Genomic DNA, 25,787 nt, shown 5'->3' on the forward strand with positions numbered 1-25,787 from the left:
CTTGCCATTCAAGACGCAGTATAAAGGTCACCTTCTCAGAGAGGCTCTCCCTAACCACCTGTTCTAAGTAGCCACTTAATCACTTGCTATCACATTCACCTGTTTTAATTATTTGCATACCACTTATCACTATGGGGTTCTTTCTTTCCTTTCCTTTCTTTCTTTCTTTCTTTCTTTCTTTCTTTCTTTCTTTCTTTCTTTCTTTCTTTCTTTCTGTCTCTCTCTCTCTCTCTCTTTCTTTCCTTCTTTCTTTTTTGCCCCAGGTAATCTGCAGTAATGTGCTCTTTAAAATTTTGTCATTTTGGTCGGGTGCAGTGGCTCACACCTATAATCCCAGCACTTTGGGAGGCCAAGGTAAGTGGATTGCCTGAGCTCAGGAGTTCGAGAGCAGCCTAGGCAAAATGGTGAAACCCTACCTCTACTAAAATACAAAAATTAGCCAGTGTGGTGGTGCAAGCCTGTAATCCCAGCTACTTGGAAGGTTGAGGCAGGAGAATTGCTTGAACTCAGGAGGCGGAGTTTGCAGTGAGCTGAGATCGCACCACTGCACTCCAGCCTGGGTGACAGAGTGAGACTCTGTCTCAAAAAAATAAAAAAAATGAAAATTTTGTCATTTATTCATTCATTCATTTGTTCATTCCTGTGTCCTTCCACTAGAATCTATCCCCAATGCCTAGAAGAGTGTCTGGTATATAGTGGCTGCTCGATAAGTATTTGTTGAATGAATTTTTGAATGAATGAATCACATTTTTCCTTGATTAATTCAGTTAACAATTTTCATCTGTTAGGGGCCAGATACTAAGCTAAAGGCCATGAGAAACATAAACAAGACACATCAGCTCTCAAGAAGTGTTTGATTCATGATGTCTGAGATGTACTTTTAAATAATGCAGAAAAAAAGGAGGACAGATGAAATACAACTGGCCAAATGTTGATGATTATCGAGGTAGCATGATGGAAAAGGGGGGTTATTACATTATTTTTTGACTTTTGTGTATCTTTCAAAATGTCCATAATAAAAAGGTATTTTTGGCCAGGTGCGGTGACTCACACCTGTAATCCCAGCACTTTCGGAGGCTGAGGTGGGAGGATAACTTGCGGTCAGGAGCCCCAGACCAGTCTGGCCAACATGGTGAAACCTCATCTGTACTAAAAATACAAAAATTAGCCAGGCATGGTGGCGGGCGCCTGCAATCTCAGCTACTCGGGAGGCTGAGGCAGGAGAATTGCTTGAACCTGGGAGGCAGAGGTTGCAGTGAGTTGAGATGGCATCACTGCACTCCAGCCTGGGCAACAGAGCAAGACTCCTGCTCAAAACAAAACAAAAAGGTATTTTAAAATTTTTATTTAAAAAGCAGCTATGGCTAGGCATGGTGGCTTGTCCCTGTAATCCTAGCACTTTGGGAGGCTGAGGCGGGTGGATTGCTTGAGCTCAGGAGTTTGAGACCAGCTTAGGCAGCATGACAAAGCCCTGTCTTTACAAAAAATTAGCTGGGTGTAGTGGCATGCTCTTGCAGTCCCTGCTGCTCAGAAGGCTGAGGGTGAGAGGATTGCTTGAGCCCAGGAGGTCGAGGCTGCAGTGAGCCAAGAATGTGCCACTGTATCCAGCCTGGGCAACAGAGTGAGACCCTGTCTCAAAAAAAAAAGAAAAAAAAAAGGCAGCTTATGATCAAGATGGGGAAAAGTATGTATATACAAATAACCATTTTGCTGAAGATTGCTGAGAGTGGTATAAATGGAGAAACTTGTTAGTGAATAAACATTTTTGAGCATCTGGTATGCCTAGGCACTGTGCTAAGCACTAGGGTTAGAATGATAACAAGACACGCACAGGGCTGGGCATAGTGGCTCACACCCGTAATCCCAGCACTTTGGGAGGCCGAGGAGGGCGGATCACCTGAGGTTAGGAGTTCGAGACCAGCCTGGCCAACATGGTGAAACTCTATCTCTACTAAAAATACAAAAAAATTAGCCAGGAGTGGTGGTGCACGCCTGTAATCCTAGCTACTCAGCAGACTGAGGTGGGAGGATTGCTTGAGCCTGGGAGGCAGAAGGTGCAGTGAGCCGGATTTGTTCCATGGCACTCCAGCCTGGGTGACAGAGCGAGAATCTATCTCAAAAAATAAAAATAATAATAATAAAAAGTAGCCAGGTGCAGTGGCTCATGCCTGTAATCCCAGTACTTTGGGAGGCTGAGGCGGGTGGATCACCTGAGGTCAGGAGTTCGAGACCAGCCTGACCAGCATGGAGAAACCCCCGTCTCTACTAAAAATAAAAAATTAGCTGGGTGTGTTGGCGCATGCCTTTAATCCCAGCTACTCGGGAGGCTGAGGCAGGAGAATCACTTGAACCTGTTAGACAGAGGTTGTGGTGAGCCGAGATCGCGTCATTGCACTCCGGCCTGCACAACAAGAGCGAAACTCCGTTTAAAATAATAATAATAATAATAATAATAAGTAAAAAGATACACACAGGCTCTTCTTTCATGCAGTATAGAGTCCAGCAGAGCTGGGAGACACAACTGAATAAAAGGTCACACACAGAATGCCAATAGAGAGCGCTCACATGGTCTGGGGTCAGGAAAGTGAGGTGGGTGAAGGGTGAGCAGGACAGCCTTCCAGACAGAAGGAACAGCATGCACAATGGCTGAGCAGCATGGAACAGCCTGGCACATGTCAGGAGCCCAGAGAAGGCCAGCATTCTAGGGCATTCTAGGACAGAGCAAAGAGGTGAGTGGGAAGAGAGAAGGTGAGACTAGTGAGTAGAAGCTAGACCGACCCCATAGGGATATAAAGGTCCTGTTCAACATTCGAGACTTGATCCTCCACTGCTTCAGGAGGATGCAGGAAGGATTCTTGAGGCAGATGGTCTAGGAACCAGGCCCTGAAGGTTGGTGAGAATTGCAACAGGTAAAGGTAGCCCCAAAAGGTATTCCTGGTGAAGGTAACAGAGTGAACTCTGATCCAGAGGGACAGAGTCCAAGGTGCTGAGGAAATAGAGTGGCCTGGCATGGGAGGAGCCTGGCAGGGGTGGTGCATGCAGGGGTGTAGGGGGCAATAAGCCTAGATAGCAAGGTCAGAGACAACACCAGACATGGCATGCTAAGGAGTTTGGACTTTATTCCACAGACAATGGGGAGCCACTGAAGATTTTTTGATTATTAGAGAGATAGGACCAGAGCTGGCCCTTAGGAAGGTTGGATTTGGTGGGGAAATCAGGCAGGAGAATACCATTTATTTATATGAGAGGCAACATGGGTTTGATTTTAATACTCAACAATGTATTGAGTGCATGGTACCTGCCAATACTGAAAACTGGAGGGGCCAAGAGAAAAAAGGGACTGCCCCTGTCCTGTTCCATGGAGCTCGTAGATGACTAAACTGACAATGATGATACAGTGTGATGTGGTAGTGATATGACCAGCATGTTATGGGTGCCCTTAAGAAAGGGGGCCACTGAGGCTGGGCACGGTGGCTTACACTTGTAATCCCAGCACTTTCGGAGGCCGAGGCAGGTGGATGGCTTAAGTCTAGGAGTTCAAGACCACCCTGGTGGGCAACATGGTGAAACCTCGTCTCTACAAAACATTTACATATTTGCTGGGCATGGTGACATGTGCCTGTAGTCCTGGCTACTTGGGAGGCTGTCGTGGGAGCATTGCTTGAGCCCGGGAGGTTGAGGCTGCAGTGAGTTGAGATCGTGCCACTGCACCTAGCCTGGGTGACAGAGCAAGACCTTGTCTCAAAAAAATAAAAGAAAGGGGGCCACTGAGGCTGGGCACGGTGGCTCACGCCTGTAATCCTAGCACTTGGGGAGGCTGAGGTGAGCAGATCACCTGAGGTCGGGAGTTCCAGACCAGCCTGACCAACATGGTGAAACCCTGTCTCTACTAAAATATACAAAAAATTAGCCAGGTGTGGTGGCATTTGCCTGTAATCCCAGCTACTTAGGAGGCTGAGGCAGGAGAATCGCTTGACCCCAGGAGGTGGAGGTTGCAGTGAGCCGAGATTGTGCCATTGCACTCCAGCCTGGGCAACAAGAGTGAAACTCCGTCTCAAAAAAATAAAGAAAAGAAAGGGGGCTACTGAACTCAGCCTGAAGTGGGGCAGCGGTCAGCAAAGTCTTCTGAATTAATGGTGAGTTACCAGGAAAAAGGGTGAGGAACAGTATTCCAGGCAGCAGCTGCACGTGTAAAAAGCATGGAGTGGGGAGAGCAGAGTGGCTCAGCCTGGGTGAGGATGAGGAAGCCGGTGCTGTGACTACAGAGAAAGCCAGAAAGAAAGCAGGGGACAGACCACGAGGACTTTACATGTCATACTAGTTTGTTTCTTATCATTAAAGCCATGGATCCCTCCTCCCTAAATGAATAATCCCACCTTTTCCCCTTTGTTCCCACAGTCCTGGGAGGAGGAGTAGCTGTTTCCTGCAGTTGCTGCCTCAGTGATACCTCTGTTCTCTTTGTCATTTCACTTTCCAAGTTGAAGTTAACAATTCTTTTTTGTTTTGGACCTAGTAAACAATTCTTTATCTTAAATTGACCCTGTTACAATGTGTTACAATAGCTGGTGTGATTTCAGTTCCCCGTCTGGACCCTGACTGAGAAAGGGCCCTTGAGAGGTTTTTTTTTTTTGTTTTTGAGACAGAGTTTCACTCTTGTTGCCAGGCTGGAGTGCAATGGCACAAACTTGGCTCACTGCAACCTCAGCCTCCCGGGTTCAAGTGATTCTCCTGCCTCAGCCTCCCGAGTAGCTGGGATTACAGGCGTGTACCACCACGCTCGGATAATTTTGGTATTTTTAGTAGAGACGGAATTTCTCCATGTTGGTCAGGCTGGTCTCGATCTCCTGACCTCATGATCTGCCCACCTCAGCCTCCCAAAGTGCTGGGATTACAGGCGTGAGCTATTGCGCCTGGCCGAGAGATTTTTAAGTAAGAGGAGGCGTGCCGTCAGATTTACATTTTAGAAAGTTGTCTCTAGGGGCAATGGTGGAGAACAACGACTAGAAGCAAGGAGCCCACTGAGGCCGTGGTTCCCGTGTTACAGGGGAGATACAGTGGCAGCCAGAATGCAGAGGCGGAAGGTAGATGGGAAGGAGGGGATACAGTCAAGAGATACTAAGGAAATAGAATTAACAGAAGAGGGAGATCAAGAGATTTGCTTATGCTTCTGGGTTTGCAGGACATGCCATTTACTGGGGCACAGAATATAGAAGAATTAGGTGTGTGTTGAGAAGATCAGTCTTTCTGTTTTGTACACGTTAAGTCTAAGAACCACCAGGTGGAAATGGAGGCGGCCGTGCATGCAGATGTGTGGGCAGAAGAGCCAGGCAGGTGGATTCGGAACTCAGCAGGGTATGGCTGCGGTTGAGGTCATGCAGAGAGCATGGTGGGTGGGGGCACTGACGGCAGAATCTTCTAGAACCCCAACATTTAGGAGATGAGCTGAGAAACAGGAACCCTAGATTATCTGGAAGAGAAGCTTGGGAACTACGAAAGTGTTCAGAGGGAGGATCAGGCAGGGCACTTGTCAGAACAACTGCAGTCTGGGTACTCAAAGGAAGGAAACTTCTCAAAGGTGTGTGTTTCAGGCATGCAGATACATATGCATTTTTAAAGTCATTCCTTCTCTTAAGTTTGGAATATTGAGGAAAAACTCTTTCACATCAACTGTGGTGCCACCAGGCGACCTGGCCCAACCCTTCACTGTTGTCCAAGTGCGTCAGGAGAAGCCACCTGGCCGGAAGGAGCCAGGTGGAGCAGAGGGCAGCCAGTCTTATAGTCAATAGTCAGTGATAAGGCCAGATGTGTGGCAATATCAAATAATCAAGAACTGGCATCATCCCCAGACAGCATGCTTAACTGTCTTCAGTGAGGAGACAAGGAAGGGGTGGAGGGGTGTCTCAGATGCCTGGGAGGGGAAATGGGAGGGAGCTCACATTTATGGAGTGGGCCAGGCCCTGTGCTAGGCTCTTTCCATGTTATCTCCACTAACCCTCCCAACAGCCATGCCTGTTTCAAAGATAAGAGAGCTGGGGCTCCAAGAGGTTAAATAATGTGCCTCAGGTAGTAACTGAGTGACCTAGGATTTGAACCTGGAAGGCCAAAGGCCATGCTGTCTCAAGGGAGCCCTTGGTCACCAGTTCAGTCAATCTCCCTGGTGAAGGTCCGTGTGCTGTAAGTTTGGGCATGGATACAAACCTTCCCATTGAAGCTTGATATGAGTGATGGCTCAGCGCCCAATCAGCGGCCAGATTAGGTGTTCTCCATGAGTGGTTTGGTGCTAGCACTTGCTTCCAAACCACACTTCCTGTTCATCTTTCACACCTATTGTCTCACTGCTGGGTTTTCTTGCCAAATGCCTCCCTTGCCACTCCCGGTATGGGGGCGGAGTGACTAGGGAACAGCTTACAATGAGGAGTCTGTCAGACCTCCTTACTTTGCAGACGTCCTAAACACCTGATGAGCAACCACCAACTACTGAGGAGAGCCAATTTGCACCCAGTTTTGGAGACCCTAAAAGACACTCTTTGAGCCTGATTACAGGTCAAATAATGGTAATAGCTAAAGGGTGGCTTTCTGTGTGCTGAGCCTTGAATTGTCTGCCTAACATGCATTGTTTCATATAATTCTTAAAACAACCCCATGAGGTGAGTGCGATTATTACACCCATTTTGCCTACAAGGAAGCAGGCTGAGAGAAAAGTGTCTACACCCAGTAAGCACCAGGAATGTCTGAATCAAAGGCAGGGAGAGGTGCCTGCCAAGCCCCGCACTTCCTTTCTCTCCCTTCCCCCAAGGCCTTTGGCTTAGATACGCTGATCCTTGAGAAATCCCTCCTCTCTCTTCCTTCCTTCCTTCCTTTGTTTCTTTCTTTTTTCTTTCTTTCTCTCGCTCTCTCTCTCTTCTTTCTTTTTTTTTCTGGAGTCTTGCTCTGTTTCCCAGGCGTGATCTTGGCTCACTGCAACCTCCACCTCCAGGGTTCAAGCAATTCTCTTGCCTCAGCCTCCTTAGTGGCTGGGACTATAGGAGTGCGCCACCACGCCCAGCGAAGTTTTGTATTTTTAGTAGACATGGGGTTTCACCACGTTGGCTAGTATGGTCTTGATCTCTTGAGCTTGTAATCCACCTGCCTCAGACTCCCAAAGTGCTGGAATTACAGACACGAGCCACCGCGCCCGGCCTATTCAGGAGCTTTTACCCCATAAATCTTCTTACACATAGAAAAATAAAAAGTTCTGTCCCTTGTTACAGGTATTTTATATTATCAGTGGCGCCAATAAGGTGGGTGCATGTGTGTGCACACATGCATGTATGTGTCTGTGTGTGTGCATACACATATGTGGGGGTGGAGTAGGAATCAGGCAAATCAACCTCATAGACCTGTTCCCTGTTTCTGGGGTCATATATGGCTACAGTGACTACGTTTCTGAACCACAGGCCAGGCCACATGTCCTGGCCATTGCAATGGTTGTTGAGGGGATATTACAACAATGAAACTGATACCTGCCATGAGATACAGAGGCTGTTGGCTAACAGTTCAGCAGATACACTGTAGTGTGCTTTGGAGACATTCTAAAGGCCTCTGAGAGAGACAATGTCTTGCCAAGAGTTGAGGCCTGAAACTTGACAGCTGCCCACAGCCCATTTAAGGGTTAGTGTTACTCGACACAATTTTAAAGACATTGTCATGGAGGATCTGATATTCTCAGAACATTCAAGAGAATGTTATAGCCTAAAACCAGAGGGAAAATCTGAAACCATATCTTCTTTTAGGGGCTACTATAGAATTCATTAAATTAATAATTAAATCTATGTATGTACATACGAAATGTTATGGACAACTGAGCCAGCCCTACACATACACAAGATGTCAGAAAGATTACCTCTGGCCGGGCACGGTGGCTCACACCTGCAATCCCAGCACTTTGGGAGGCCAAGCTGGGTGGAACATCTGAGGTCAGGAGTTCGAGACCAGCCTGGTCAACATGGTGAAACCCTGTCTCTACTAAAAATACAAAAATTAGCTGGGCGTGGTGACTCACGCCTGTAGTCCCAGCTACTCGGGAGGCTGAGGCACTAGAATCGCTTGAACCCAGGAGGCAGAGGTTGCAGTGAGCTGAGATCACACCACTGCACACCAGCCTGGGCAACAGAGTGAGACTTGGTCTAAAAAAAAAAGAAAAGAAAAGAAAGAAAAAGAAAAAGAAAAGATTACCTCTGTTAAAAATACTCAGGCAGTGGAGATAGCAGCCAATTTTGGGTTTGCATGACATTAATTCAACAAGCATTATTACTTCCTACCTATTAGCTCCCAGATACTTGGTACCACGCCCAAAGAAGACTGGGCCTAGGATTGCAGTGACAGTAGGGTGGCAGATGTGTGGGGGATAAGTATGATATGGTGTAGGGAGGGTTATAATACTGATGAGTGCAATGTGCTACAGAATCCAGAAGATGAAGAATTCTTGGGAGGGGTGGTGGTATTAGTTTTCTACTACTATGTAATAAATTAGTACAATTTAGCAGCTTAAAGCAACAACAATGTATTATCTCACAGTTTCCATGTGTCAGGGGTACAGGTATGGCTGAACCAAGTCCTCTGCTCAGGGTCTCACAAGCTGACAATCAAGGTGTCTGCCGGGTTGCATTTCTTTCTGGAGGTTGAGGTCCTCTTCCAGGCTCACGTGATTGTTGGCAGAATTTAGTTTCTTGCATCTGTATGATTGAGGCCTTTGTTGTCTTGGTAGCTGTCACCAGGGGCCAGCCACTCTTATCAACTAGCGGCTTCCCTCAAGTCTTTGTCACATGGCCCACTTCACAGATCCTCTCATAAGGTGGCAGCTTTCTTCTTCAAGACTAGCAGGAAATTCTCTTTGACTTCAGGGAGGATCCTAGTCCCTTTTTGTTTTCAGGGTTTTATTATTTATTTATTTTGAGATACAGTTTTGCTCTTGTTGCCCAGGCTGGAGTGCAATGGCATGATCTTGGCTTGCTCCAATCTCTACCTCCTGGGTTCAAGTGATTCTCCCATGTCAGTCTCCTGAGTAGCTGGGATTACAGGCATGTACCCCCATGCCCAGCAATTTTGTATTTTTAGTAGAGATGGGGTTTTACCATGTTGGCCAGGCTGGTCTCAAACTCCTGACCTGAGGTGATCCATCTGCCTCGGCCTCCCAAAGTGCTGGGATTACAGGCATGAGCCAGCGTGCCTGGCTATTTATTTATCTTTGAGACAGGGTTTCACTCTGTCACCCAGACTGGAGTGCAGTGATGCGATCACAGCTCACTGCAGCCTCGAACTCCTGGGCTTAGGCCATCCTCCTGCTCAGCCTCCCAAGTAGCTGGGACTACAGGCTTATGCCACCATGCCTGGCTAATTAAAACAATTTTTTCTTTGTAGAGATAGGGGTCTTCCTACGCTGCCTCAGCTGTTCTAGAACCCCTGGGCTCAAGAGGTCCTCTTGCCTCCCAAAGTGCTGGGTTATAGGCATAAGCCATCATGCCTGGCCCCTAGTCCCTTTTTGAAGGTCTCCCCTAATTAGGACAGACCTACTCAGACTAAACTCCCTTTTGATTAACCCAAAATCAGCTGATTAGTTACCTTAATTACATCTGCAAAATCCTTTTTACCATAATCAAGAGAGTGACATCCCATCATATTCACAAATGCTGCCAACACTCAAGGAGAGGGGATTATGTAAGATGTGTATACCAGGAGACAGAAATCTTGGAGGCCATCTTAGGATTCTGCACACCATGTGTGAGACAGGGAGAGGGAAGGGAAGGGGAAAGTGCCAGGGTGAGTAACCTTTGAGTTGAGTACTGAAGAATGAATTTAAGTTCTCTAGGCTGCCAAGAAGGGAGACAAGTGGGTAGGGGAAAGGGCAGAGAGGAAAGAACATTATGGAAAGAGAGATGGGGCCAGGTGCAGTGGCTCATGCCTGTAATCCCAGCACTTTTGGGAGGCTGAGGTGGGCGGATCATCTGAGGTCAGGGGTTTGAGACCCCTGATGGCCAACATGGTGAAACCCTGTCTCTACAAAAAATACAAAAATTAGCTGGGCATGGTGGTGTGCACCTGTAATCCTGGCTACTAGGGAGGCTGAGGCAGGAGAACTGCTTGAACCCGGGAGGCGGAGGTTGCAGCGAGCAGAGATTGTGCCACTGCACTTCAGCCTGGGTGACAGGGAGAGATTCCATCTCAAAAAAAAATAAAAAAAAAGAAAGAAAGAAAGAAAAAAAGAAAGAAAGAAAGAAAGAAGGAAAGAGAAAGTCAAGAACAAAGTTTCTTCATGAACAAAGGGCATGAAGAAACCTGTTCAGTAGCAGCGGAGCTGTTCAGTGGGGCCAATGTTCAGTGGGGATAGTGAGACCAGAGGTTGAAAGCCGGTAGAGAGTACAGAAAAGGTGGACAGAATACTAAGACAAAGTACAGTGTACTTTCAATAAGCTCTTGGTCTCAACTCTTGGTGACTGTACAAGGTAGGCCAAAGACAAAAACTGTCCAACGACAGAAATTTCACTCTGAAGTTCCCTCCACTCCATTTCTCCACCCCCTTCCTTCCTATCTCCTTTAGCAAAGTCCTTTCCTCAGAGATCTCCCCCACCCCACCCGCCACAGCCCCACAGCCCTGTCGGTCTAGCAGGGTGAGTAGCCGCACTGTCTCTGAACCCTTACGCCTGGACTTTGAAGGGGGAACAGATTCTTGCTTACTGAGTCAGCCTCGGCTGCTTCCTTTTTGTGCTTGAAGAAGCCAAAGAGTGAGCAGATTGGAGAGGACTAAAAGAAGCCAGAGATGCTGGTCAATTGACACAAAAATAAAGAGCTAAGGGAGAGGTTGAGAGAGGGAGAGCAATATCTATGGGTGTCTGGAATTTTTAAAGAGCTCAGAGGAGGAGGGGGCCGGGCGTGGTGGCTCACGCCTGTTATCCAAGCACTTTGGGAGGCCAAGGCGGGCAAATCACGAGGTCAGGAGTTTGAGAGCAGTCTGACCAACATGGTGAAACCCCATCTCTACTAAAAATACAAAATTTAGCCGGGTGTGGTGGTGTGCCTGTAATCCCAGCTACTCAGGAGGCTGAAGCAGGAGAATCGCTTGAACCCGGGAGGCAGAGGTTGCAGTGAGCCAAGACCGCACCACTGCACTCCAGCCTGGCGACAGAGCAAGACTCTGTCTCAAAAAAATAAATAAATAAAATAAAATAAAATAAAAATACAAAAATTAGCTGGGTGTGGTGGAATGCACCTGTAGTCCGAGCTACTCGGGAGGCTGAGGCAGGAGAATTGCTTGAACCTGGGAAGTGGAGGTTGCAGTGGGCTGAGATCACGCCACTGCACTCCAGCCTGGGTGACAGAGCAAGATTCCGTCTCAAAAAAAAAAAAAAAAAGACTTGGAGGAGGGAAAGGGGAAGTTCGGAGTGTGGCTTTGCTTGCTGTCAGATCCTTTTTGTTGCTTTTCTCAATATTTAAATAAAAATGGAAATTATTTTAAAAATTATTTTATTTTATTTTATTTTGAGACAGAGTTTCGCTCTTGTTGCCCAGGATGGAGTGCAGTGGCTCGATTTTGGCTCGCTGCAACCTCTGCCTCCTGGGTTCAAGTGATTCTCCTGCCTCAGCCCCCCGAGGAGCTGGCATTACAGGCATGTGTTACCACGCCCAGGTAATTTTTTGTATTTTTAGTGGAGACGGGGTTTCGCCATGTCGGCCAGGATGGTCTGAAACTCCTGACCTTAGGTAATCCACCCATCTTGAACTCCCAAAATGCTGGGATTACAGGCGTGAGCTACCACACCTGGCCATTAAAAATTAGATTATTGTGTGTGTGTGTGTGTGCTCTCGCATGTGTGTGCATGTTGTTTTGTTTTTTGAAAATGATACTGCACAGATCCTGGGCTATATGGGAATCCAGGATTTATTTGGGTTACCTTAAAAGGAAAAGGATAAATTATGGATACCTCCATGTGAAATAGTTGAATATATTACCACTCACTAAGGTGTTTTTTTCTTCTTAAATTTTTTTATTTTTTATTTTTATTTTTGAGATGGAGGCTTGCACTGTCACCAGGCTGCAGTGCAGTGGCGTGATCTTGGCTCACTGCAACCTCAGACTCTCTGGATCAAGTGATTTTCCTGCCTCAGCCTCCGGAGTAGCTGAGATTACAGGCGCGCGCCACCACGCCTGGCTAATTTTTGTATCTTTAGTAGAGATAGGGTTTCATCATGTTGGCCAGGCTGGTCTCGATCTCCTGACCTCGTGATCCACCTGCCTCAGCCTCCCAAAGTGCTGGAATTACTGGCATGAGCCACTGCGCCCAGCCCCCCACATTTTTTTTTTTTTTTTTGAGACAAGGTCTCACTGTGTCACCTAGCCAGGAGTGCAGTGGCACAGTCACTGCTCACTGCAGCCTCAACCTCCTGGGCTCAAGCGACCCTCCCGCCTCAGCCTCCCGAGTAGCTGGCCAGTAACTGTGCCTGGCCAAAAACTTTTTTAGAGAGGCCGTCTCGCTCTGTCACCCAGTGGGCTGGGGTGCAGTAGTACGATTGTAGCTCACTGTAACCTTGAACTCTTGGGCTCAAGCAATCCTCCCACCTCAGTCTCCCAAATAGCTAGGACTATATGCACGCGCCACCATGGCCAGCTTCTAAAGTATTTACTTAAAAGGGAAGTCCAAGAACATAAACTTCCCAAAATTAATGTATAATAGTAGAATTTCAGAGGTCATAGTGTGGGATGACGGCTGTTTCCTAAAAACAAAACAAAACACAATCTTGTCTCATTCCATCTAGTTTGTACCTATTTATCTGGTCTCTGGTTCCTGGGGTCAGCCATGCTTCCTCCCTTGAAATTTGTATCATATCTGGTACGTAGTGACCAAAATGACTAACCTTTAACTGTGCATCTTTCGGGGGAAAAAATTATTCTGCCCTGTTTTCCCTCAAGCAGAAAAAGAACAAATCACCTGCTGCCTCGGCAGGACAGGATTTCTGCCAATCCCACCTGTAAGCGGCGTTCATGGCTTCCAGGCAAAGTGGGGGCCTGGGGCCTGCAGAACAGTCAGCCACATTCACCAGCCTGTCTCTCCTCTAGACCTCTTGGCACAAGCTTTTACTCTCCAGACTGTGTGTGTTTGGTTGAATTGAAATAAACACAGTAGGATTTTGTTTTAGTTTGTTGTTTGTTTTGCAGAACGAGGTCTTAGAGGAAGGACTTCCCAGCCAAACTTGACCCCACACAGGCCAGAGAGAAGCGGTAGGGAGGGCTGCGAGAAGGAACTATGAAGTAAAATGGGGACTGGTGTGGGGACTGACTTCCTCCCCAAAAAACCTGGAACATTCTTCTCAAAGCCCCATGCCGCCAAACTTCCCAGCCATTCCCTTGAAATGTTCTGAGAGCAGGGCTCCACATGGCCCACATGTACACCCGTGCGCGTGTGTACCACACACACACACACACACACACACACACACACACACACACACACAGAGTTCTGTCTGGTAACAGATTGGGTCTGAAAAATCTGGCAGTCTGCGTGGCCGATGGCAGAGTGTCGAGCCTGTTCTCACTGTCTCCCTGGAGTCCCTGTGCAGACGCAGGTGCACGTCAGCGCCTGCTCTAATTTTATCCCTGGTTGATGGAGGAGACTAACTGAGCAGCAGGGAGGCTGCTATTTTGGGTCTCTCCATGGCTCTGGGTTATATAAAGCCTATTGCTGTGACCTGCATTGCTTTGAGGCTGTGCCTCACTGTCTTGCGTCCTCTGTCACAATATGTCATCAGTTCAGACACTCACACACACACACCCCCGGGTCTCTGGAAAATGAGAAAGGAGGTGTGTGCTGGAGGAGTGTGTGTGTGTGTGTGTGTGTGTGTGTGTGTGTGTGTGTGTGTGTTCCTGCCAGCTCCCTGAGGAATGAGGCCTACATATGCTACTGGGAGGGATATTGTACGTGAAGGAGGTTTGTTCTTGAAGGAAATGGAAAGATCTTTCTGGTGGAGGCACGTGAGGGTATGTGCTTTGGGCTTTAGCACAGAATGTGTTTGTAAGCTGAGGTTGTGGGTCTGCTGTTGGCATGGCAATAAGAATAACTTCTATTTCAGTAACTCTTTTCATTTTGATGGAACCCAGGGGTTGCATAAATTACAAATGGCTCTGCCTTTGAACGACAGGAATTTTTCTTCTGGAATTAGGAGTAGCAGCTACATGAACAAATGTGAGAGTGAGAATTTAGAGATGGGCTGATGACAGAAGATGGCATTTCCTACATCACTGAGGAAAATTTTCACCTGGAAATGTTGCCTTTCTGATTAAAAAAACAAAACAAAACAAAACTTATGTTTCCTGCTATTGTGATTATTGTGTATTGTGTTAAGATATGTGTTTTCTGACCAGGCATGGTTACCCACACCTGTAATCCCAGCATGTTGGGAACCTGAGGTAGGAGAATTGCATGAGCCCAGGAGTTTGACACCAGCCTGGGCAACATAGTGAGACCCCTGTCTCTTAAAAAAAAAAAGATATGTGTTTTCTATAGTTAATCATATATGATATCTAAATTACCTTTGTATCTCCCCATATTGAGTGTGAGTATTTTAGGTATAAATTTTGATAGGTGAACATACAACAGAATCCTAATATAACACAGCTCATTATTGTATGAATTTGAAAGTACTAGGTTTCTCAAAATATAAATTATTCACAGGGAACAAGCCTAACAGATCTCAGTGAGCTTATCAGACAGATATTCATCCTGTCCCCCCAATACCAGCAGGGAAAACATGTTCTGTACTTGTTGAGCTACGTGTCTCCCAGGTATAATCTCCCAGGGTATATTCTGGCTAACATGATGGAGTCCATAAGGCATCACCATGGGAATGAGGACTTGGCATGGACACCTCTTGGCTCGTGGAGCCTGCCAGAATGTGAGGCCTGCGGCTGGGCCTCATCTTGCTGATTTGGGCTTCCCGTCACTGGCAGCTCCCACAGCAGGTGGCGTTCCCATAACTAGCAACTTCACTGAGCCGCTATTTCTTAGCTGCTCTTTGAAAGGCGTTGAAGACCCCTCTCTTCCACTGGCCAAAGCACTTCTAAGGGATTTTGGAGAGAAAAACTTGGGAGCTTTCCATGAAGAAAACAGAAGAATCTGGCAGCCGTTTCCATAGGGCTGAACAGTCACCTTAGAGAATTCCAGTGAAGAGGGCAGCTAAGGGAAGAAGGAAACAGAAACGGACTAGAATCAAAGTCAGGGCTCCTAGGGGCTGGATGGGGAAATGAAGCTAGGAATGGGGAAGGTATAGATGAATCACTGCGTCGCTTATTAATAATTAATTTAGGCAGAATCATGCTACTCATGTCCTCCCCCCACCATGGCTGGGGGCAGGAGCTCACCATTCTGGCTCTTTAGTGGTCTGCTTGTTGCCTTCCAATGCCACTCCACCGTGCTGTCTGTGTCCTTTCTAAAACACAAATCCTGTGATCCCACTGGGTAAGCCTGTTTCGTGGCCCTTCATTTCTCTCTCTGGAGAAAACCTAAACGTTTTAGCAGGTAGACAAGGCCCTCTGCAACCTGGGACATGCTTATTTCTCTGGCTCAGCTCAAACTGCAATCCTCTCAACCCTTCACACCAGCCCTCTCCTCCTTCCACTCCTTGGCACATTTTTTTTGTTTTTTGGATACAATGTCTCACTCTGTCACCCAGGCTGGGATGCAGTGCGTGATCTCGACTCACTGTAGCCTCGACTTCCGGGGTTCAAGGGATCCTCCCATCCTCCCACTTTAGCTTCCCCAGTAGCTGGGACCACAGGCATGTGCCACCACGCCCGGCTAATTTTTCCACTTTTTTTTTTTTTTGTAGAGATGGGGTTTTGCCATATTGCCCAGGCAGGTCTTTAACTCCTGGGCTCAAGTGATCCATGCGTCTCACCCTCCCAAATTGCTGGGATTATGGGCATGAGCTACGGTACCCTGTCCTTGGCACCTTAAAGCTAAATGTGCGGAACTCTCCCATCCTCTGTGTGTTAGCATGCACCATTCCATCTGCCTGGAATGCCCTTCCTGTCACTTTTTTTCCCCTGAAAAATTCCAAAGCTTCTTTCAGGCCTCAACTCAAGCAGGATGTGTTAACCCCTCCACACCTGGATCAGGTCCCTTTCTACTCCATCTTTGCTCACCCTTGCTGCAGTGCTTGAATGCTCTGCAATCTTTCCTGGGGTTCTACAAGACAAGACTGCATTTCATTTTTTTTTTTTTTTTGTATTTTTAGTAGAGATGGGGTTTTGTCATGTTGGCCAGGCTGGTCTCAAACTCCTGAACTCTAGTGATCCCTTGCCTCAGCCTCCCAAAGTGCTGGGATTACAGGCGTGAGCCACCACGCCCAGCCAAGACTGCATTTCCTTACTGAGCCTGCTGCTCAGCCTGCCCAATAAGTGTTTGCCAAATGAATGAATAGGGGAAGAAGCCACATTTTTGAACTAAAGCTTTCTCAAATGTTGTGAGGGATAGGGTTTGTGGGAAATGACAGTGACATTGAAGAGGAAAGGCCAGGTCCTGGGAAGTCTGACCATGAGTAAAACCAGTGGGCCTGCAGTTGTCTGTCTCCAAAGCCTCAAACAGAAGGGCAGAGAATAGACCTGGCCTGTCCTGCCCACAGTTGTATCATGCAGGTAGCACTGTTGAGGATGGAACCATTAGTATGGTACCCATCTCACCATGGTGATCAGCCACCATGGATCAGCATCTTTCCAGCGTTTTTCCCACCATCTATGGCAGGGCCTGCCTTTTCTGCACTCGCATGCCACCATGCATCTGTGGGGTAAGAGTAGAGAATTTTTATATGGACCTCCGTGTCCTTCCTGGAAGACCACATGCCTCCATCTATGTCTCCCGCTTGGTCAAGAAACTGCCAAGAAACTGCCAAGCCAGCTGTGATTCTACGAAGACCATCAGAACCTTGCAGCTCCATCCCATGGGCGGGTTGCCCTCTCTGCCCAGGACACACCCTGGTGAGGCTGGCCTTAGGGATCTGGGCACAGGAGAGGATTCAACAGGCTGAATGCCTAATACTTGACTGAATTAAACCGAGCCACCTTGGGTCAGGGAATTCAGCTCAGCAATTCTGGTGGTAGCGGACATCAGTATCTTTGAGGAAATGGAGATAGGATTAAAAGAGACCTCATGCTATAAATCAGGTTCAAATTGCACGGAGAGAGACTAATTAAATCCCTGATACTGCCTGTATACACAAAGCAATTTTTTACAAGACAGTTAATCCCACTTAATTCATCTGTTTTAATATTTACATTTTCATTTATTAGGCTTTATTAAAGTAGGACCTAGCTTTCCTTTTTTTTTGAGACGGAGTCTCGCTCTGTCGCCCAGGCTGGAGTGCAGTGGCACCATCGGCTCACTGCAAGCTCCGCCTCCCAGGTTCACGCCATTCTCCTATCTCAGCCTCCCGAGTAGCTGGGACTACAGGCGCCCGCCACCACACCCAGCTAATTTTTTTTGTATTTTTAGTAGAGACGGGGTTTCACTGTGTTAGCCAGGATGGTCTCAATCTCCTGGCCTCGTGATCCACCTGCCTTGGCCTCCCAAAGTGCTGGGATTACAGGCGTGAACCACCGTGCCTGGTCGAATCTAGCTTTTCTATACTCTGAAGGCATCACTGCCCAAAATATTTTCATTTAATACTGTGTCAAAAACTGCCTACTTATCTTCCAAAGACAGATCTCTGTGTGTGTGTGTGTGTGTACATGGACTGTTGTCCTAAGTCCTTTGTCTCCTCTTCTCAGAGTCTGCCCCATGATAACAGAATAATAATGATGTTATTCCAGAATAAACTTGCAATGTGGGGGCTCCGAGTGGTGGCTCATACCTGTAATCCCAGCACTTTGGGAGGCCGAACTGGGTGGATCACACTTGAGGCTGGGAGTTCCAGACCAGCCTGGCAAACATGGTGAAACCCTGTCTCTACTAATGGTACAAAAACAAAAATTAGCCAGGCATTGTGGTGCATGCTTGTAATCCTTAGGAGGCTGAGGCATGGGAATTGCTTGAACCTGGGAGGCAGAGGTTGCAGTGAGCTGAGATTGAGCCACTGCACTCCAACCTGGGTGGCAGAGCAAGACTCTAAATCAATCAATCAATCAATCAATCAATAAACAAACTTGCAGTGGGAAAGGTGGGTATATAACTGGCATTTTTTTGGGAAACTTTCAGAATTTTATTTTATTTATTTTATTTTTTTTTTGAGTCTCGCTCTATCGCCCAGGCTGGAGTGCAGTGGTGCGATCTTGGCACACTGCAACCTCTGCCTCCCGGCTTCAAGCGATTCTCCTGCCTCAGCCTCTCGAGTAGCTGGGACTACAGGCGCCTGTCACCACGCTTGGCTAACTTTTGTATTTTTAGTAGAGACGGGGTTTCACCATGTTGGCCAGGCTGGTCTCAAACTCCTGGCCTCAAATGATCCGCCTGCCTTGGCATCCCAAAGTGCTGGGATTACAGGCGTGAGCCACTGTGCCCGGCCAACTTTCAGAATTTTAGACAGTGCCTTCTTAGGCTCATGAATCCTGACAGATAGCCCGCTGTGACAGAGAGGGAGAAGGAGAAAGCCTGCGTGAACAGGAGCCTGCGGGACTAGAGAGGAAAGGAAGATGGCTGTTGGCACACTTGCAATTTTAGAACAGCTGCAGTGGTTAGAGTAGCTCCCCCTGAATGTGATGACGCTGGGCCACTTAGGGGAAAGGGAGAGAAGATTCTGCAGCCAATGACACGGAGGAGGGAGCACTCGCTATACTCAGTGGGCGGGTATTAAAGGGATTATGTGTATTAGGCAGTATTACCAGAAAGGCATGTGCTTTAACTGCCAAGAAACTAATAATGAATTGGAACGCCTTCCAGGGATGAGAACAAGTTAAAACAATATATTCTGTGCTCAACATGTACAATATTTCAAAATCAGTAGCACATTTGGCTTTATGGGACATGATGAGGGAGAAATTGCAGAAGATCTCATATCATCATTTAATTTGGTCTCTTTTTAAAAGTCACATAACAGGACTCTCCGTAGTAAAGGTACTAGCTAATATTTATTGAATGTTGACTGCATGCTTATTACTCATTTAAAGGTTCTATATCCAGGCTGGGTGTGGTGGCTCATGCCTGTAATCCCAGCACTTTGGGAAGCTGAGACGGGTGGATCACTTCAGGTCAGGAGTTCGAGACCAACCTGGCTAATACGGCGAAACTCCGTCTCTACTTAAAATACAAAAAGTAGCCAGGCATGTTGGCATGTGCCTGTAGTCCCAGCTATTTGGGAGGCTGAGGTATGAGAATCACTTGAACCCAGGAGGCAGAGGTTGCAGTAAGCTGAGATCGCACCACTGCACTCCAGCCTGGGCAACAGGGCGAGACCCGGTCTCAAAAAAAAAAAAAAAAAAAAGTTCTATATCCATCAACTCAGATAACCCCCACAACTTTATGAGGTAGGTACTCTTACTATCCCCATTTCACAGATGGGAAAATAAAGCCACAGAGAGATTAAGTAACATGCCAAGACCACACAGCTAGTACATGTTACAGCTAGGATGATTTGAACCTAGGTTGGCTGACTCTAGATCCCAAACTTATTATTTATTTATTTATTGAGACAGAATTTCACTCGTTGCCCAAGCTGGAGTGCAATGGTGCGATCTCAGCTCACCGCAACCTCTGCCTCCCAGGTTCAAGCGATTCTCCTTCCTCAGCCTCCCAAGTAGCTGGGATTACAGGTGCCCGCCACCACGCCCAGCTAATTTTTGTATTTTTAGTAGAGACGGGGCTTCACCATCTTGGCCAGGCTGGTCTTGAACTCATGACCTTGTGATCCACCCACCTTGGCCTCCCAAAGTGCTGGGATTACCTAGATCCCAAACTTATAACCACCATTCTATACCACCTTTATGATGGACCAGATGCCCTTTTTTTTTTTTTTTTTTAAGACAGAGTCTTGCTCTGTTGCCCAGGCTGGAGTGCAGTGGTGTGATCTCTGCTCACTGCAACCTCCGCCTCCTGAGTTCAAGTAATTCTCCCTCCTCAGCCTCCCGAGTAGCTGGGACCACAGGCACGTGCCACCATGCCTGGCTAATTTTTGTATTTTTAGTAGAGATGGGATTTTACCATGTTGGCCGGGCTGGTCTCAAACTCCTGGCCTCAAGCGATCCACCCACCTCGGCCTCCCAAAGTGCTAGGATTATAAGCGTGAGCTACCATGCTTGGCCCAGATGCCCTTTTAAAACTGTCTACTGATGGTATGCAAGATATTTGTTTTACTTCAATGCGTAAGAATGAGAAACTGTGGAAATCCTGTTTGAACATCATTATAATGACATTATAATGACATCATTAATAATAAATGCTCATGAATCCAGGTCAGTTGTGTTCACCTTTAGGGCTTAGGAACCTCTCCACAGAGGACCCAGCATGAGTCTCATTTCTTGATGCCCTGCACCAAAGTGATTTTCAACAAGTAGTCTCTTTATCCATTCACTCAATAAATGTTTCTTGAGCACTCTCTCTGTGCCAACCACGCCAAGTACACTGTACTAGGCTCTGGAAATATACTTGGGTCTAAGGCATAGTCTCTGCCCTCAAAGGGCATGTAACACATGGACATCTCTCAACCAATGACCAATAGGTTAAAAGCTCAATATCCTAAGGCTGATGCCCACCTCTTTTCCATTTGTCACCTGCTTCAGACATGAGGGTTATTACTATTTGCTGGAGGCCTAGGGGAAGCTCAACTCCAAAATGAATGGGCTGCCATCCTGAAAGTCATCTGTATCCAGGAAAGTTTTCCTAGCCAAGAGCTCCATGTTCTTAACGGGAAAGTGACATTGAGTGATGTCAAAGATGATAGTCAGTTAAAACAGATGATTATGAACAGAATGTGTAACATGAACTCATTGTGGTTTAAATATGGGTATGTGTATATTTATGACTAAACATCTAATTGTAGGCAGTGTAGTGGTTCTAGAGTCAGATTATTTGGATTTTATTAGCTTTGCAACTTTAACATTTCTATCCCACACATTCAGTGTGAAAACACATGTAAAGTACTTACAGTGACGCCTGGAACACAGTAAGCCCTTTATAAACATTAGTGATTATTCTCATCAATATTATTACTCCCCAAAGCTACCTCTAAAAAGTGGCTCCAGGGATGAAGGCGGAGAAGACTTTACCTTTTTATTAGTGTTACTTACTTCTTGATTATTGGAATTTTAAAAACATGTATTACTTTTATAATTAAAAAACAACAAACCTTGAGTAGGAGTATCCAGTGCAGAAAAATAAAAACAAACTAAACTGGCCGGGCATGGTAGCACGAGTTTGTAATCCCAGCTACTCGGGAGGCTGAGGCAGGAGAATCGCTTGAACCTGGGAGGCAGGGGTTGCAGTGAGCCGAGATCATGCCATTGCACTCCAGTCTGGTCAACAAGAGTGAGACTCCGTCTCAAAAAAACAAAAACACAAAAACAAAAACTAAACTAACCCTTTATTTTGGCTATCTGGAGGCTCCTATTGAAACAAAATGAATCACCTGAAAGGTACATAAAAAGAGTACCCCTCGGCCAGATGCAGTGGCTCACGCCTGTAATCCCAGCACTTTGGGAGGCCGAGGCAGGTGGATCACTTGAGTTCAGGAGTTCGAGACCAGCCTGGCCAACATGGTGAAACCCCATCTTTACTAAAAATACAAAAAATTAGCTGGGCATGATGGCAGGCGCCTGTAATCCCAGCTACTTGGGAGGCTAAGGCAGGAGAATCGCTTGAACTTGGGAGGTGGAGGTTGCAGTGAGCCGAGATTGCACCACTGCACTCCAGCCTGGGCGACATAGCAAGACTCCATCTCAAAAAAAAAAAAAGTGTACCCCTTTTCACCCTCTCTCACCTGGTGCCTGTTTTTTAGGGAAAATTGACTTCAGGTAGGAAACCTAAAAACATTCTGGTCTAGTTTCTCTAGGGAGCTGCTTGTAGAATTAAAAAGTACAAGGTAGGCTGCATCAGGCAAGGCTTCATCTAGGGCTCCAGGACGCCCATCTCTGTTTATCTTTAAGTAGGGCTATCCTTCACTGCCAGTGCAATTCTCAGGCTCTTCATGCAAGGTGGCCGACAGCAACTCTAGGTCTGTATGTGCTCAGGTTCAAGTCTAGTGGAAAACAGCACATGCTTGTCTCTGGGCAATCCCGGCAAAGGTCTCATTGTGTTTCACTGGGGTAATGTGCCCACCTCTGAACCAATCACTACAGCAGAGGAATTGAGCAGTGCTCTGATTGGCCAGGCCATCTATGGAGGGAGAGGTAGAGTCAACTGCGCTTAATGCACAGAGATTAGGATTGGGGAAGGGTAATTTCCTAGAGGAAAATGGGAATCCAGTTGCCAGAAGAAGCCTGAATGAGTGTTGGGTGGCAAAGCAAGAGTTCCAACACATCAATGAAGGAAAATGTGCAGTTTCGGGGGTGACCTGATGGTGTTATTATCTCCTCAATTGATTTGCTTTTCCAAAGCTTCCTTATAGATAGGTCTCACATACAGACCTATCCTGGGGTGGAGCAAAGAAATGGCAAACTTTCCTTATGCCTAGGCTAGGCATCTGTCCATCTCTGGGGTCGTCAGGACTAGTGACTTGGAATCAGGAGACTCAGGCAGGGAAGAGAAGGTGAAAGCAAAAGATTGAATATACAGAAAGCCAGGCTTAAGGTGTCAGGAAACTATACCTGTCTCCTGGGAGTGGCAGATTTGTGAATGCCTCTCAGATACACAAGACTTAAGCCTGGAATCTCAATGCCCTGGGGGCAGGCAGGTGAAGCAAATGAGTGCAGAGGGCTGCTGCACCAAACCCAAGACACGTGCCCACCTAACAGTGGCGTCTATAACCCACTATCACTATTTTTCCCCAGGAGAGTCTGTAAATCCAGAATGGATGTATGTGCATGTGCACATGTGTGCAATCTCCCTGTTTTTATTCTTATTTTATTTTGGGGGGACAGGGTCTTGCTCTGTTGCCCAGGCTGGAGTGCAATGGTGCAATCACAGCTCACTGCAGCCTCGACCCCCTGGGCTCAAGCAAGCCTCCCACTTCAGCCTCTCAAGCAGCTGGGACCACAGGCATGTGCCACCACATCTGGCTAATTTTTTCCTTTTTATTTTTGTAGAGACGGGGTTCTCCCTATGTTGCCCAGGCTGGTCTCGAACTCCTGGGCTGGTCTTGATCCTCCTGCCTCAGCCTCCCCAAGTGTTGACATTATTGGTGTGACTTAACATGCCTGGCTTCTCTGTTTTTAAATGTTGACAACTGAAGCAAATGTTAAAATACACTATGTGGTCAGGCTTGGTGGCTCGTGCCTGTAGTCCTAGCAACTCAGGAAGCTGAGGTGGGAGGATCACTTGAGTCTGGGAGCTCGAGGCTGCAGTGAGCCACGGTCCCACCACTGCACGGACCTCCCCAACCCCCAAGTTTGTGACATCTGATAGAGCCATATAGCCACAGAGCAAATGGAAGACCCTTCTCGATTAGTACAATATTAAATCTGTGTGCTAATCTATGCCCAAATCAACAATTACCCAATGACAGCCCACTGCCCAAAGTTCAGCCCTTTCATCTACCCTATCTAACTAAAAGCTGAAAAATACCACGTGGGCCATGAAAGGTGAGGGAACATCACTGTGAGAACTGTACTTCCATTTCCTGGCGGGGGTGTGGTTAAATTCACAACTTTGGTGTGATACTAACCGTCGGAGGGTTTTACATTTGATTTCCTGTTTCCTTTTCTTAATAAAGAAAGGAAAAGTGGGCCCCCGCAGCAACGGTAAGCTGAGTTCCATAGGAAGACACCACGGGGGTTCCAACTTGGCCACAAGCAAAAACAAAACGTAACCCCGAAACCTGGTAAATAGCAATATGCAGAAAACTGTGGGCCATGTGGTTGCTTAGGGGTGTTTTGATCATCTTATGCAGCAATTTTCCACCTTAAAGTCATCAGACTAGTGGCTATGTCCTTTATTTTCGAGTTGCTGGAACCATTTCCCACGAAAGATTTAGAATATAATAACGGTGATAATAACTATGGTAGCTCTCATGTGCCAGGGACAGTGAGAGGTGCCTCACATGCCTCTAATTCTGGGGTAAACGCTCCAAGAATGATTCCCATTTTACAGACGAGGAAACTGAGGTTTGGAGGAGTTAAGATAATTTGTCCAAGTTACTTTAACTGACGGAGATGGGGTTTCATTCTTTCTTTCATTCATTAAATATTTATAGGTCGCCTATTTATTAGGCTAGACACTACAGAAAGATTGAGGGTTGAAGGCAGCTGAGCTCAGAATGAATCCCACTTGCTGAAAATAACCTCTGTGGAGAAGCCACATTTGGAATATTTATTTTGAGTTTTCTTCCTTTCTTTTTAGAGACAGGGTCTTGCTCTGTTGCATAGCAGTGATAAAATCATAGCTCACTGCAGCCCCAAACTCCTGGCCTCAAGTGATCCTCCTGCCTGTGCCTCCGCCTCCCGAAGTGCTGGGATTACAGGCATGAGCCGCGGCATTCGGTTTTCTTTTATTTCTTCAGACTTTAACATTTTTATTGCATTTTATCTTTTCCCCTGGTGCTCCTCAGCAGGATCTAGACTCTTATTGAGCACAGTTCTATGCTGAGTGCTGGAAGGAATACAAAGCTGTATCAAGGCTGGGCACGGTGGCTCACACCTGTAATCCAGCCCTTTGGGAGGCCGAGGCAGGCGGATCACCTGAGGTCAGGAGTTTGAGACCAGCCTGGCCAACATGGTGAAACCATGTCTCTACTAAAAATACAAATAAAACAAACAAAAAAAATTAGCTGGAGGTGGTGGTGGGTGCCTGTAATCCCAGCTACTTGGGAGGTTGAGGCAGGAGAATCGCTTGGACCCAGGAGGTGGAGGTTGCAGTAAGCTGAGATTGTACCACTCACTCCAGCCTGGGCGACAAGAGTGAGACTCCGTCTCAAAAAAAAAAAAACAAAAAACAAAAAGCCACATGAAAAGCTGATCCTGACTTCTGGGAGCTTATAATTTAGTTTGGGAGACAAAGCCTACGCAATAAAACATTTAAATAATAACACAAAATAATGCATAATTAAGTGCCAAAGTAAATGGTCCAGGTGAAAAAGTTCAGAGGGATGAGAGGCTACTTTAGGCTGACACGGGTGGGGCACTGGAACAGAGGAGGCAGGTCTTTGAGGGACAGGCAGAGTAAAGAAGACATGCTCAGCTGGTATGCAGGAGAAAAGGGACAAAGCACGGCATAAACGAAAGTGTAGAAAGAGGAGGAATATGCTGATGCAGTCTGATCTGGTGCATAAACTCTCAGTTTCAGCAGTTACATGGTCCTGGGTATGAATCCAGCCTCAGCACCTTTCTACCTGAGTGTCCCTACATCAATTATTTTACTTGTATTAAGCCTCAGTTTCCTGATCTGTAAAGTGGGCATAAAGAATGAAACCATGCAAACAAAGCAGCATCTGGCACAGGGCCAGGCCTCAGTGGCAGCTACTGCTATTATTATGATCTCTTTGCAGGGGGAACCCTCGCAGCTGTTCCACCTGAATAGTGGAGAGAGGTGTGTGGCCACGCTGAAACCTGAAACCATAACGTAAGAGCCCAAGGGAGACTGGAAACTCTACAGCCATGAACTAAAAGCAGCGTGTGTCAGCCGCAGAATCGGATAACACAACCAAACCACAAATGTGCCTGTCGCTCAGGCTTTAAAGTTCTA

Source organism: Gorilla gorilla, chromosome 15 (genome assembly GCF_029281585.2).
Source record: "Gorilla gorilla gorilla isolate KB3781 chromosome 15, NHGRI_mGorGor1-v2.1_pri, whole genome shotgun sequence".
Taxonomy (NCBI): Eukaryota; Metazoa; Chordata; class Mammalia; order Primates; family Hominidae; genus Gorilla; species Gorilla gorilla.